The 14,563-nt window shown below is 40.9% G+C and overlaps 1 protein-coding gene and 1 pseudogene across 12 annotated transcripts in view; both read right to left on the bottom strand.

Moving 5' to 3' along the window:
* SK (small conductance calcium-activated potassium channel) overlaps window positions 1-14,563 on the bottom strand; it is a 236,778-nt gene that overhangs the window by 84,945 nt on the left and 137,270 nt on the right. The gene's annotated exons all lie outside the window — the stretch shown is intronic.
* Window positions 1,809-2,917, bottom strand: LOC138857297 (uncharacterized; annotated as a pseudogene).

Genomic DNA, 14,563 nt, shown 5'->3' with positions numbered 1-14,563 from the left:
GTTCTGTCGCAAAGAAGACTAAAAATAAGGTGCTTGAGGTTAGATTCCACCTCAAACTTTTCGAGGGCTTTAACCACTGCCTCTGGTCGCACATTGTTGAAGGCCCCCTCGCTGTCGAGGAAGGTGCCCACAGCAAATTCCTTGTGCTTATCCCTGAGCTATCTCCAGCCATGACACTACATCATGCAAAGCAGTATCGACTGACTTGCCTTTGATATATGCATGTTGCGCCCGTAACAGTTTACCCCTCGGTATTCTGCTCCTAATGTACAGATCCATAAGCCTCTCCAGTGTTTTCAACAGAAACGAGGATAGGCTGATGGGTCTGAAATCTTTTGCACAGACGTGAGAGCTTTTGCCGGCCTTCGGAATGAAAGCAACCTTAACCTGTCTCCAGACCTTTGGGACATGGCCTAATCTGACGCAGTTCGCGTAGATGGGGGCCAGCCAGCTCAATGACATCTTGATCGTACGCTGTAACTGCGCTGGGATAATGCCATCGGGCCCCGGGGACTTAAAGGGCTTGAAAGATTTCAACGCCCAAGTAAGGTGACGATCGTCCAGAAGGTCCAAGAAGGCTGTACAGCCCTCCTGCAACTCCCCCAGTGACACTTCTTCAGCAGAGTGATTTAGTGGAAAATGAGCATCCAGGAGTAGTTTCAACGACTCCTCGGTACTCGTTGTCCAACTACTATCTGCATTCTTTAGATACCCCACTGGAGTAGGATTTTTTGAAAGAATGCGTCTGAATCGTGAGGACTCATGACAGCCCTCTACACTACCGCAGAAGGCTCTCCACGAAACTCTCTTGACTTTCTTCAACTCGGACTTGTAAATGGCCAGTCCGGCCTTGTGCAACGCCCAGTCGTCGCTAGAGCCGCTTTTACGGGCTTTGTTGAAAATTCTTCTGCTCGAAGATCTGATCTCCGTTAGCTCCGAAGTCCACCAAGGGGGTTTTCCCTTTGATTTTCTGAGTTCTCAGAGGACAGGAGCTGTCAAGAGTAGTTCTACTAACAGAGCTGAAAATCTCGACGAGCTCATCCACCGCATCCGCCGATAGGATCGAATCCCTGTCGGGTGCGGGTGGAAGAGCTGATCAAAGCTTCCTGCAGTACCGGACCCAGTTGGTATTCCTAAAATTTCTATAGGATTTGAGTTCCGGGCGTGAGGCTTTTAAGCTGAAACCAATATATCTATGATCCGAGAATGAATGGTCGTCTAGAACCCTCCATTCCGAAATCAAGGGAGCGATTTCCCTAGAGGCTAGCGTAATGTCAAGGACTTCCGCCCTGCTAGCAGTAACAAAAGTAGGGCTGTTCCCCCTGTTACATATAGAGAGATCTACACTACAAATAAAGTCAAAAAGTGACTCACCTCTTGTGTTAATGTCCGAGCTCCCCCAGACGGTGTGCCTTGAATTGGCATCCGAGCCTATTAAGACTCCGGCCCCTTTGCGCCTGGCCTCTGCCAGAGTTCTTCTCAGCAGGTACGGAGGTGGCTCCACCTCGTCGTCGTGCGGCATGTAGGCTGAGACAAGCCAGAGTTCTCCAGCGCTGTCCTCCAGTCTAGCAGCGACGACATCCTCGTTGCTGAAATTATGTAAAAGAAAAACGTTAAGTTCGTTTTTGATCAACAAGCAGGCTCTGGTTCTACCTGTACTGTTTGCCGGCAGAAGCTTGTGGCTCTTTGTCCTTACACCAGAGATACCGTTACTGCTCAGCCACGGTTCCTGGATAAGGACAACGTCGGCTTCGTCCCGTCCTAGACGAAGCACTAGATCGGCGGAGGCCGCCTTTGAGTGCTGGAGGTTAATTTGGAGGATCCTCATCCTCCAAACTCTTCTCCAGCAGTGCGAGTTGCGCACCTTCATCCGTACTATCGACCCCAGCAGCCTCGAACAGACGGTCGAGACTGAAGACGGATCCATCATCGACTGACTATCCGCCCCCCGTGCTCACCGTATCCGAGAGGATGGGGTCGATGTCCATTTTAGAGTGGGTCGCTCTCCCACTCTCTTCCACCTCAGCTGGTGGCAACAGGCCATCAGCACTGGCTTCAACCGGGAGAATCCTGAGGACGACCCTCTCGAAGCCATAGCTTATGGCCCCCTTTGCAATGCTGAGAGGAGCGAGGGACTCCTTATTTAGGAGTATCAGCGCTTGCCGATATGGTTCCTCGGTCCTCTCCAGCCTAACCACCTTCCAGTCCTGGGTGGGAAGAGATGGATTGCAGTACCGCAATATCTCTTCAATTTCGGTCGGGGTAGAGGGTTCGGCCGGAAGCCAGACACGAGCACGAGGTCACATCGGAAGATCCGATTTGGCCACCGCCTCGAGCCTTGCTCCCTTCCATACTTCCCCCACCCTGGCTACCGCCTCCTTATAAAGGAATGCCGACCGTTCGTCAGCACACCTTACAAGTTTGTGTAAGCTGAGATTCCACCCGGCACTTTCACATCTAGGGGGTGGTCCAGGGCTTCCCCTGACCACCTTCATGAACACAGCGGAGATAGAGCCGCTACCCGCTTCCACTCTTCATGGGAGATGGCTCCATCTGTCCTGCTGCTATCGTATACCCTGAGCTCAATTGAGCTGGCGAGTTTAGCGATTTCGCTAAACATCGGTGCCGCTCCGACTCTAGGCTTCTTGCCGAGGGAGGATGCCCCCTCCTGCGACCTGTGTCGCTTCATCGAGGTGTGGTCGCTCGACCCCCCTTTCCCGTCATTGACGTCGCTTAGCACCCTTTTGGCCCACTCAAGTGTGCTAGCATGCTGATCAGATTTCTGGTCCGCCTGCTTGCCCCCGTAACGCTCCAAAATCTTGGTAGCCAGCCGACGGTCCGACTTCAGCTTTTTAGCTGTAGTCTGGCGTTTCCCCCCGGAACCCTTAGCTTTCACTGAGGACCCCGCGCCTCCCATGCACTTAACAGAGGTTCCTCTGCTAGTGCTGGCGATTCCGCCGCGCACTTCTGCCCTGCCTAAGGTGTCAGTCGGCAGATTCCTGCCCACTCCCCCCCGCGTTACCGCCCCTAGAGATGGTAAGCTGGTCACCCCCGGAATATTTCTTCTCACCCTTCGGCGGAAACGGTTTCGTCCCCATCGGTGAGGATGCCCCCCCCAGGGAACTGTCCACTTTTGAAGAGGTCGGTTTCGACCCGCTTCCTCCCTCGTCCTTGGTTAAATTATTGTTGATTGTGTTCATTGTAATTAGGTCCCCACTCAGAGCCGCTATCCGTCTCCTGGAAAGGTAGTCGCCTATAAATGGTCCCAAGGTTGTCTCGGTTACGAGGCCAAGGCGAGGGTTGACGCACGCCCTTATGAGGCAGTGCGTTCAGAGCCGACCAGCTCAAAGAAGGAGTCATCTCAACAAACACCTACCACACCAACTTAATGATGACAGGAGGGGAACGTACTCTGAGGCCTGCCATGGTTTTAACGGGGCGGAGGCGGCCTTGGTATTAGCCCATCAGCCATTTCTACAGGGTGTCACCCCTACATACTCAGGTGACAGAATACCGCGACCACCAGCCCAGGGTTCAAACCGATCCATCTATGAGTCCAAGCTAAGTCCGTGTCGAGCAAAGGTCAAATCCGTAGGAGTTATAACGGCCGTGAAGTACGCAGGTCATTTAGCGTTACCCAGGATGCACCGCGCGGATGCGAACCTGCTCTACATCCCAAGTTCGCTGCCTATTAGAATATCTATTTGAGTTGTGCTGTTTCAGTAAGGATCTGCTTAGGTGTGAAACCTTTTGCCAATACTTGCTATATATGTGATAGCTTAGAAGCATGTTAGTAAGTTGCGGTAGAACTTCGCTCATCCGCTTGGGGGAAATTAGGGCAATGGGGCAGATTTTGTTTGAGTTTTGAACTACCCTTCCGCGCATTATGGCAATTTCAAAGTTGGCTTGTTTTGTTTGCAGTTGTAGCCTATATTGTGCCCTAGACGCTATAAATGATCGTTCCGATCCTTGGTATATTAAGGCCCTAAGCTTAAACAGTTCTTCTTGGTGTTCGATGGAGATGACTGCTGTGGGTAATGATACTCTATTTTGTATTTCGCTGTGCAGCGTTTGAGATTTTTGCGCCTTGGCGCAGCATGGTGTCTCTTGGTAATTTTTAAGATTTTGTTTTTTGGGAATTGTTGTTAGAACTAAAAACGTGGTTTTGTTTGTATAAACGCTTTTTTGAGGTGATAGAACAATTGAATTTGCATTTACAATTTTTATGAGTATGCGCATGGGCATGGGACAAGCAATTTGTAATAAGTCTTTTTGATGTGACAAAATTATTTCGTTCGTTAACTTTTATGTTTTTAAACTTCTCGCAAGATTGTAGTTTATGCCCTCTTGTGCATAGTTCGCTTGACGTATGTTTATTCTGTCCGGATGTGAACGATTACGTTCGTGTTGAACGTTTTCCTTTTTTCAACTATTTTTTTGTCTACCCTTTCTGCGACTTCATACTGGGTAGTTAGGTAACCTTTCATCTGTTGCCACGTGGGTATTTTCTTCGTGACGAGAGCAATTGCTCCCATAGAAGTAATGATTTTTCTGGCAATGCGGCGGTGCATATGTTTACCAGTATAGGGTCCCAGCTGTCGGTGGAAATATTCTGTGTCGACAAACAGTTTGAAACAGTGGATTGTAGTTTAATAAATTCTTCACTTGTTTCTTTTTGATTCTTAGGCAAGTTTATTAGCGTCGTTAATTGTTTATCGGCTAATATTCTTTCATTTTTATACCCTGAACAGGGTATATTAAGTTTGCCACGAAGTTTGTAATACCCAGAAGAAGGCTAAGTTCGGATGTTACTGAACATTTTATACTCTCGCAAAGTCAAATGGTATACTCGTTTGAGATTTCTTTGTGGATTGGCTGATATTTTCGGTAGAAGGTCAACTATAGGCACTGGGGTCCACATATTTAGTACTTAGGGGCTTGAACAGTTTTGGTTCGATTTAGACAATTTTTGGTCTCAAGGTGGCATACTTTAAACGTATTATTCACGCAAAGTTTTACCCCGATATAATCATTGTTGCTTGATATGCATAGTGGAAAGTGAAAGAATCAGATGGAATTGAAAATGGTGTTATATGGGAAATAGGCGTGGTTGTAGTCCGATTTCGCCCATTTTCGAACTATAACATAGAAATATGAAAATAACGTTATGTACCGAATTTTGTTGAAATTGGTTAAGCAGATCTCAAGATATGGGTTTTCACCTAAAAGTGGGCTGTGCCACGCCCACTGTCTAATTTTGAACGCGGTTCCTATAAAGTCATCTCATACCATCCCAGAGATAAAATTTAATGTCTCTGGTGTGTTAAGTGCTTGATTTATCGCGCTTTTAGTAGTTTTTAACAGTACCGTTATATTGGGAGTGGGCCGAGTTGCCACCCGATTTCAACTATTTTCACACAGAAGTGCTAAAGACATTTGCTTCCAGTGAATTTTGTTATTATAGCATTAGCGGTTTAGGAGATATGCACATTAAACCTATTAGAGGCGGGACCACGCCCACTTTAAAAAAAAACATTTTAACTGCAGATGCCTCTCCCTAATGTGATCCTGTGTACCAAATAACAGTCTTGTATCTTATTGCGGAGCTTAGTTATGGCAATTTATTTGTTTTTGATTAATCGCGTTTTGTGGGCGTGGCAGTGGTCCGGTTACGCCTATCTGCAATACCAACCGTCTCACGGTATCAAGAAACATGTCTACCAAGTTTCATAAAGATATCTCAATTTTACTCAAGTTACAGCTTGCAAGGACAGACGGACGGACGGACGGACAGTCAGTCACCCGGATTTCAGCTCGTCTCTTCATCCTGATCATTTATATATACATAACCCTATATATAACTCGATTAGTTTTAGGTGATACAAACAACCGTTAGGTGAACAAAACTATTATACTCTGTAGCAACAGGTTGCGAGAGTATAAAAATCAAGATAAGGGATCACCATACTCCCAATGTGATGATAGTGACGCAGCTAGACTTACAAAAAGCAAAGGTGGCACTTATCGCATCTATCTAACCGCTCCTGATATGGGTGGTTTATGGGAATCACCTATAAAAAGCTTCAAATCCTACTTCAAAAAAGTAGATTAATACTATTTGCCTAGGGGGCCCAGGATGTTTAAATGAGTATAAAATTCCTCCTCCAAATATACCGCTCCACCCAGGAAACTAACGCCCTAATATCAACCACCATATACACCACATCCTGGGAACAAATCTGAAAACACTCACAGGATCTCACCACAAACGACGACACCGCCACACTCAATACTTGAGAACTCCACGTGCGATGACATCTGACCTCACCCATTATACAAAAGGAATTGGATCATCATTTCGCACAACAATTCGGTTTCGTCAACAGGCTTGAGCGCCATGTCAACATTTGTTCTACGATCCTGCGCGCTGTTTAGTTCGTTTTACCTTTTCTATACGACACTGACCCTGGCTATTAACTTCTTTCGTATTTGGTGCTTATTTTTACATCGGCTACCGAACATATTTTTAAATTTAACGTGCATACATGAATTGTATCTACAAGATTAAGTTAAATAAATTGCTTATGCAAGTGTTACTTTTATATAAATAGTGTGTGCTTCTCAATATCTTGGGTACATTTTTATTCAGATGGAATTTAAAATTGTGATATATGAGAGGTAGGCGTAATGGAATCCAATTTCGCTCATTATCGCACTGCGACATAGGAATGTCAGAACAATGTTACTTACCTAATTTAATGGTCGAGTAGGTCCCGACATATAGGTTTTCACCTAAATGTGGGCGGTGTCGTGCTCGTAGTTAAATTTTTACAGGGTATAAAATTTTATGTTTATGACGCGTATTGATTTATCAAGCTTTTAGTAGTTTTTAATAGAACTGTTATATGGGAACTGGGCAGGGTTATTATCCGATTTTATCCAGTTTTACGGTGTTGTTGTTATTGTAGTGGCAGAATTCTGCCGAATCAACCGCACTTGGCCGGATAAAATCCGCGTGCGGTCCGGTTACGTAGACCCGACTGTCATGGGAACGATATCGGTAGGGGTACTTAAGACCCTGAACGAATTCGGTTAAAATAATGTGAATGATTTGGAGATACGTATGAATATCAAATCTTTTAGAGGGCGGGACCACGCTCATTTTTTCTAAATTTTAGGCCCACATGTACTCCTTGCTACTGCAATCCCCTGAAGAAAATATACGCTCATCTATGAATTCGTTCTCCTTTCTTCGCCAATAAACAACTGTACCAAGTTAGATACATAAATCAGTTCTTACTTAAGTTATCGTGTGCACGGACGGATAGGCAGACGGAACTCAACTCGTCTCGTCATCTTAATCATTTATGTACTATGTATAACTCCATAACTATCTCGATTAGTTTAAGATGATACAAACAACTCTATAATACTCTGTAGCAACATGTTGCTGGAGTACAAATTGGAATCATTTGATGAATCTTGGTACACATACTCTTTAGCCTCCAAGGAGGGTTAGAGAGGGGCAATTGATTGAACCATTTCCACGCCCACAAAACACCATTAATTGAAAACATACAAAGTACCATAACTTAGCCCCACAATACAAGGCTTTTATTAAGTACAACGAATTGTTTAAGCGACGGGTCTTTATGGTTGAAACAATTTAAAAAAGTGGGCGTGGGCCCGCCCCCTAATAAGTTTAATGTACATAACTCCTAAACTATTCAAGCTATAAAAACCAAATAATATTCTTTCATTTTGATACCCTGAACAGGATATATTAAGTTTGCCACGGTAGTCACGGAGTTCTCAAATATTGAGTGTGGCGATGTCGTCGTTTGTGGTGAGATCCTGTGAGTGTTTTCAGATTTGTTCCCAGGATGTGGTGTATATGGTGGTTGATATTAGGGCGTTAGTTTCCTGGGTGGAGCGGTATATATGGAGGATGAATTTTATACTCATTTAAACATCCTGGGCCCTCTAGGAAAATAGTATTAATCTACTTTTTTGAAGTAGGATTTGAAGCTTTTGTAGGTGATTCCCATAAACCACCCATATCAGGAGCGCTTAGATAGATGCGATAAGTGCCACCTTTGCTTTTTGTAAGTCTAAGTGCGTCACTATAATCACATTGGGAGTATGGTGATCCCTTATCTTGATTTTTTACTTATTTTATAAGTATGAAAATTTAGACAACGATGAGGGACTATAGTAAAAGAGGTGTCCATTTTTCTACATTCTTTGTACAATTTTGTTTTACACATGTTATGTTAAGTGCATATGCACTAATTTCGCAAGTAGCAGCGAGCCACATAGCTCAAGATTTTTGAATCAGGAGTTTGGTATCATTATTGGCAAGAGCCATCCTGCGGGATCGAAAAGTTACATATTTGCGCTTTTCAAACTGATCTTGTCAGAAGGGACTCTGACTTTGTTTTTCTGCTAATTCTTGGAGTGTTGGAACATTATGAATTTAGTGGTAATCGTATGACGTACCGATCATTATTGGATCTAATAGTTGTGGCTTTGTAGAAGTCTTTACAATACTGATCTCCTGGGGTTGTAATTGATACGATGAACGTTTTTAAAAACTCTCGAAATTTATTTAATTGTGAATTTTTTGCCAATACTTGTGTGAAACCTTTTGCCAATACTTGCTATATATGTGATAGCTTAGAAGCATGTTAGTAAGTTGCGGTAGGACTTCGCTCATCCGCTTGGGGGAAATTAGGGCAATGGGGCAGATTTTGTTTGAGTTTTGAACTACCCTTCCGCGCATTATTGTAATTTCAAAGTTGGCTTGTTTTGTTGGCAGTTGTAGCCTATATTGTGCCCTAGACGCTATAAATGATCGTTCCGATCCTTGGTCTATTAAGGCCCTAAGCTTAAACAGTTCTTCTTGGTGTTCGATGGAGATGACTGCTGTGGGTAATGATACTCTATTTTGTATTTCGCTGTGCAGCGTTTGAGATTTTTGCGCCTTGGCGCAGCATGGTGTCTCTTGGTAATTTTTAAGATTTTGTTTTTTGGGAATTGTTGGTAGAACTAAACACGTGGTTTTGTTTGTATAAAGGCTTTTTTGAGGTGATAGAACAATTGAATTTGCATTTACAATTTTTATGAGTATGCGTATGGGCATGGGACAAGCAATTTGTAAAAAGTCTTTTTGATGTGACAAAATTATTTCGTTCGTTAACTTTTATGTTTTTAAATTTCTCGCAAGATTGTAGTTTATGCCCTCTTGTGCGGATGTGAACGATTACGTTTTGTAAAAACTTGTATTTAAATTGTTGTTGCTACTGGCTTTGGGTCTGTGGAAGCTTCTATTTAGGTCGTGTTGAACGCTTTCCTTTTTTCAACTATTTTTTTGTCTACCCTTTCTGCGACTTCGTACTGGGTAGTTCGGTAACCTTTCATCTGTTGCCACGTGGGTATTTTCTTCGTGACGAGAGCAATTGCTCCCATAGAAGTAATGATTTTTCTGGTAATGCGGCGGTGCATATGTTTACCAGTATAGGGTCCCAGCTGTCGGTGGAAATATTCTGTGTCGACAAGCAGTTTGAAACAGTGGATTGTAGTTTAATAAATTCTTCACTTGTTTCTTTTTGAATCTTAGGCAAGTTTATTAGCGTCGTTACTTGTTTATCGGCTAATATTCTTTCATTTTTATACCCTGAACGAAGAAAAAGGCAATCGCTATGATTCGCCAATTTGGGCTTCCAACACTTTTCTTCTTCTTTATCACTTTATCGGCTGCAGGATCTCAGTGGGTTGAGCTTTTGGTCATCCTCTCTAAAACTGTTGATTCTAAAGATATTTCGGAAGAGGAAGCCAACAGTTTAACAACCCAAGATAGATATCGCTTAATTCGGTCAGACGCGGTTACTTGTGCTAGATATTTTGACTACCGCTATCGACAAATTCTTAAGCTTTTTAAAGACGCCGGCATTTTTGGAGAGCATTTTGTTACAAATTGCTACTGGAGAGTGGAGTTTCAACAGAGAGGTTCCCCGCATGTACATGGTATGTATTGGCTTAATAATGCTCCCAGGATCAACCTTCAATATCCTCAGACATTCCCTGATGTCATTAGTTTTATTTACAATTATATTTCTACCGATGGTTCGATCAGCCACTTACAATAATATTTGGTTTATCAAAAGCATAACCACAGTCGGTTTTGTACTAGGGATATAAGAGGAACACAGTTTTGTCGTTTTGGTATACCATATCCATCAATGCCTTCAACGCAAATACTGTTACCTCTTACAGAAACAAGTCAAAATTCAGAAAGACACAAGTAAAACTGTTTCTAAATTCAAAACGTTTTAAATTTAAATATGTCCACAGAAGACATTTCTAATTTAAACGATTTTGAACACTTCCTGTCTGATAGTAGAATAAATATGTCATTTGATGACTATTTGTTATCCCTTAGGTCAAGTTTAACAAAACCCAAAATTTTTCTAAAAAGAAAATTACAGGATCGTTGTATAAACACTTATAATCCTCTGATTTTGGAACTCCATAGAGCAAATATGGATATCCAATATATACTGGATGCATATGCTTGCTGTTCATATATAATTAATTATATTAACAAGTCTAACATGAGAATTTCTAGGCTCTTAAATAAAGCTATATCAGAGGTAAATGCTAGAAATTATATTGTACTATTAAGCAAAAACTTAAACCTATATGTCACAAATTTATATCAGGCAGAAATATTTATAAATACCTCTCGACCTGAGGAACGTGTTCGAATGGTAAAACCTAGAGCAGGACTTCAGAACCTTCCTTCAGGTTCGACTGAAATATTCGTAGCCGGTATTTTAGACCGTTATGTTCAAAGATCCGATCAGTTAGAAACTCTTTGTTTAGCTGATTTTGCATCTAGGTATAAATATTTTAAATCTAGTAAAAGAGCACAAGATAGTGATCATGAAGAAGAAAAGAGGGAAGACGATAATTTACCAGAAAGCGGGGTTGTCATGCCTCTTAAAGACGGTAGCGGTTTTGTGAAAAAACGTACAAAACCTTGTATTATTCGGTATAGAAGGTTTAATCCAGATTTGGCCAGAGTTGAGTATTTCCGCGAAATGTTAATGCTTTACTATCCTTGGCGGAATGAACAGCAAGATCTCATTGAAAACGATAATGAGCAGACTTGCATAACACATCGTATTATAATTGAGGAAAATCAAAGAAAATATGATGTTTTTGAGAAAGGAGAACTTGAAAATGTTCTAGAAAGTCTTTATAATGAAATAGACTTGGACGAAGGTGCTCAAAATGAACTTCCTATCGTGGAAAATGAGTTCAGAGTTTTGGCACTTCCAGAAATAAACCCAAATATATATTTGCTGGGCTTGCATGGCGAAGATTCAACAGATAATGGCACTGAATTTGATTGCAATATTAGACTTATTAAACTACCCCCTTTAATTCCAGTTGAGGAATTATTTTCTTTAGTTCAAAGTCTAAATACTAAGCAAAGAACCTATTTGACACATTTAATGCACCACCTAAAAACAAATCTCCCATTTTATGAGTTCATTGGCGGCGGTGCAGGTGTAGGAAAGAGTCGTTTGATATCTGCAATATATCAAGCTCTTAAGCATCGTTACAATTCTACACCTGGATCCAATCCAAGTTCCTTAAAAGTTCTTCTTTGCGCACCTACGGGTAAAGCAGCATTCGGAATAGGTGGAATGACCCTTCATTCAATATTCTCTTTATCTGTTAGGCAGTTGAATAGAGAGTTGAGGACACTTAGCAATGACACAGTTAATTCATTGTATTCCAGACTTTCGATTTAAAATTAATCATAATTGATGAAATATCGATGGTAAGTGCTCGTATGTTTAGCTCTGTTGATGCGAGATTGAAACAAATTTTCAAAACATACAGCCCCTTCGGTGGTATACCGATCATAGAATTGGTGATTTGAAGCAACTCTCACTTGTTGGAGATAGGTGGATATTCTCTCCTAATCCCAATGATGCATACAGCACTTTAGTTGGTTCCCCTTTGTGTGAGTTATTTAAATACTTTGTATTAACAGAGATAATGAGACAACGGGAGGATCAGGCCTTTGCAATTGCATTAAATCATATGGTATCTGGTACTATGACAAATGAGGACATATCACTTATTGAAACTCGAGTAGTTAATTTCGAAGAAGTTCCCGATGATGCCATACATTTATTTTGGTCCAATGAAGAGACAAATAATTTCAATGCCCTTAAGCTCAGTCGAATCCCAACAGAAGCTTTCCTTTCAACTGCAAAAGACTCAGTTAAAGGAATTGGTATAAATGAAAATGATAATATTTTGGGAAGAGTTAAACTTGTCAAAGCTTCTGAAACGCAGGGACTGCCCTATGAATTGACACTAAAAACCTCCACCAAATATATGATTACAATGAACATAAACACGTGTGATGACTTGGTTAATGGGGCAGCTGGACAACTTATGCAAATTCATTTCCATTGTTATTTTCCAACAATTCTGTGGATTACATTTTTGGAACCTTCTGTTGGTTTGATAGCACCATCAAAAAAGCCTCATCCTCTAGAAAATTCTTGGACACCAATTGAAAAAGTTCTAAAATCATTTCAATATAAAAGAAATGAACAAATTTCAATTGAAAGAAATCAGTTTCCAGTTGTTCCGGCTGAGGGAATAACTATTCATAAAAGTCAGGGTGCCACATATAATAAAGTTGTAGTTCATACTCGACCCAGAATGTCGCTTGTAGTCGAGCTACTTCTGCAGAAGGTCTATTCATCATAGGAAATTTTATTCCTCCTAACAAATTTTCTGAATCGGATCCCGTATTTAGGGAACTGAGGGAATTGAACACAAATAAAGCTTTGACAACAAGTTTCAATTTTATGATTTCCCGAACATCAGGACATCAAATTTTATTAATGATATAAAAAGCTTTAGTTCCCTGCTTGGTGCAGAATATTCAACTACACCTGCCGGTACACAAATTGATTGAGCATTTTCAAACATGGATCCTTCCCGTATAAATACAATTACTTTTGAGACAGTACACAGCTATCATGACAGTATTTGTGTCTCTACTTCGAACTAAAGTTTTCAGACTTAGTGCAATAGTTCTTCATTTTTTTTTTCCAAATATAATCGAATTGGAATGGTATAGGAATTTTGATAGTAGTTTTTAACACAATTTTAAGAAAAATATGTAAATAATCTAATTAAGAAAATTTAAATTATATATATAATTTGTTATTATATATGACATTATTGTATAAATATATGATAGAAATTAAATAGTATAATGAAAAAAGAAATATAATTTGGATATATGTATAAGAATCTCTACAAAAATTTATGTTTAATATTGTAAATATTATATACAAATTAATATAATAATATTATATCATTTTTAAAGTTGTTAATATTTATTATTTTTAAGCTAAACCTGTATAATAATATCGATATAATAAATAAACAAGTAAGGAAGGGCTAAGTTCGGATGTAACCGAACATTTTATACTCTCGCAAAGTCAAATGGTATACTCATTTGAGATTTCTTTGTGGATTGGCTGATATTTTCGGTAGAAGGTCAACTATAGGCACTGGGGTCCACATATTTAGTACTTAGGGGCTTGAACAGTTTTGGTTCGATTTAGACAATTTTTGGTCACAAAGTGGCATACTTTAAACGTATTATTCACGCAAGGTTTTACCCCGATATAATCATTGTTGCTTGATATGCATAGTGGAAAGTGAAAGAATCAGATAGAATTGAAAATGGTGTTATATGGGAAATAGGCGTGGTTGTAGTCCGATTTAGCCAATTTTTGCAATATAACATAGAAATATGAAAAGAACGTTATGCACCGAATTTGGTTGAAATCGGTTTAACTGATCCGAAGATATGGGTTTTCACCTAAAAGTGGGCTGTGCCACGCCCACTGTCTAATTTTGAACGCGGTTCCTATAAAGTCATCTCATACCATCCCAGAGATAAAATTTAATGTCTCTGGCGTGTTTAGTGCTTGATTTATCGCGCTTTTAGTAGTTTTTAACAGTACCGTTATATGGGGAGTGGGCCGAGTTGCCGCCCGATTTCAACTATTTTCACACAGAAGTGCTAAAGACATTTGTTTCCAGTAAAATTTGTTATTATAGCATTAGCGGTTTAGCAGACATGCACATTAAACCTATTAGAGGCGGGACCACGCCCACTTTAAAAAAAAAATTTAACTGCAGATGCCCCTCCCTAATGTGATCTCGTGTACCAAATACCAGTCTTGTATCTTATTGCGGAGCTTAGTTATGGCAATTTATTTGTTTTTGATTAATGGCGTTTTGTGGGCGTGGCAGTGGTCTGGTTACGCCCATCTGCAATACCAACCGTCTCACGGTACCAAGAAACATGTCTACCAAGTTTCATAAAGATATCTCAATTTTTACTCAAGTTACAGCTTGCACGGACGGACAGACGGTACATATATTTACCAGTTATACAGTGGAGTGGAGTGAGTGTCCTTGCGATAATTTTGGTTGGCATGTCCCGGAAGAA

This window comes from Bactrocera oleae, chromosome 5 (genome assembly GCF_042242935.1).
Source record: "Bactrocera oleae isolate idBacOlea1 chromosome 5, idBacOlea1, whole genome shotgun sequence".
NCBI classification, from domain to species: domain Eukaryota; kingdom Metazoa; phylum Arthropoda; class Insecta; order Diptera; family Tephritidae; genus Bactrocera; species Bactrocera oleae.
Note: the sequence above shows the minus strand (reverse complement) of the source record. Positions and strands in the feature narration are given on the sequence as shown.